The sequence below is a fragment of the Magnolia sinica genome, chromosome 6 (genome assembly GCF_029962835.1).
Source record: "Magnolia sinica isolate HGM2019 chromosome 6, MsV1, whole genome shotgun sequence".
In the NCBI taxonomy this organism is placed as follows: Eukaryota; Viridiplantae; Streptophyta; class Magnoliopsida; order Magnoliales; family Magnoliaceae; genus Magnolia; species Magnolia sinica.
Window position 1 is genome coordinate 20553683 of NC_080578.1, and position 1393 is coordinate 20555075.

Below are 1393 nucleotides of genomic sequence, written 5' to 3' on the forward strand. Positions count from 1 at the left end.
TGACATTATCCTTAAGTTTTTAAGCTAAACTATCTCAACCAAGAACAATGAAAGGATATGTGGAAAAGTTAGGCCATCTGATAATCAAATAACATGAATAATTTGATTCCAAGGAGGAAGCTAAAAAGTTGTCAACTGTGACGGTCGAACCATGATCCCCTTCTGAAAAAATAATTATTAAAATGATGTCTCTCACAATGACCTAATATTTGAAACTATTATATATCTCTGTTCACCTGAAAGGTTGTCCAACCACTCAGGTTTTGCTCAATAACGGAGTTGCTATTAATATTCTCCCAGGCAGAATGATGGTTAAATACTCAAACCCGAGTGATCAACTTTCCTGACAAATTTCTAATTCCTCATGAACTTTACAATCAATAACTATAGAGGGAAACCTATTCACTAGATAACAAGTTATAAAAATACTTTTTACCTAAAGCTCTTTGTTCAATTCAGACGTATTCAACATACTTTGAGACCCTTTTAAAAGAGTTTAGTTCGTACGTTGTGCCTCACAATTCTGCTCTAACATATGCCCTACTGTGTTGTGTTGTACTATTCCCTCATTCTTGTAATACTGATCAAATTCTCTTGCAGTAAATTTTCCACCGTTATGTCCTCAAAACTTTCAATTTCCATTATGTTTGTTTTTCAACTATCGTTTTCCACATCTTAAAAGTGATAAATACAACAGATTTATGTTTCAAAATATAAACCTAAATCTTTCGAGAAAAGTCATTTATAAATATGATAAAGTAAGATGATCCTCCTCCAGAAACAACGGATGACATCTCGCACACATCAGAATGCACATAATTAAGCTTCTCTTTACCGACATATTTTCCCATTTTAAATCACGACCTCAATTATTTTCTATATATGCAATGCTTACATACATACAAATCAAAGTTTTAAAAAATAAAAATTAACTTACGATCGAAAAGTACCTTCATACCCTGCTCGCTCATGTGGCTTAGGCATGCCTATCATACATATGCTGATGTGGAATTCACTACAAATGCTTTAGCTCCACTAGATATAGTATTTCTGATCAACTAGGAAAGATTACCACGATGTTGAGTCTGTATTACTATAAGAGCTCCCTTTAAAATCTTTATTACACCATTATAACCGACGAACTTATAACCAATTGCATTTAGAGCTCTTAGAGAGATCAAATTCTTCTTCAAGTTCAGAACATGCCTCACATCTGATAGAGTATGCTCCACCCCATCAAACATCTTGATGCGAACTCGTAATGCCCCGGTAGAAGGCCTTGGCAATGAAAATCCGAGTGTCACACTATGCAACGGCTGCACGCGGGCAATTTTTCACATGCCTGCAGGTCCTTCTATATGGTTATTAATTAGAGTTACATGCATTCACATAG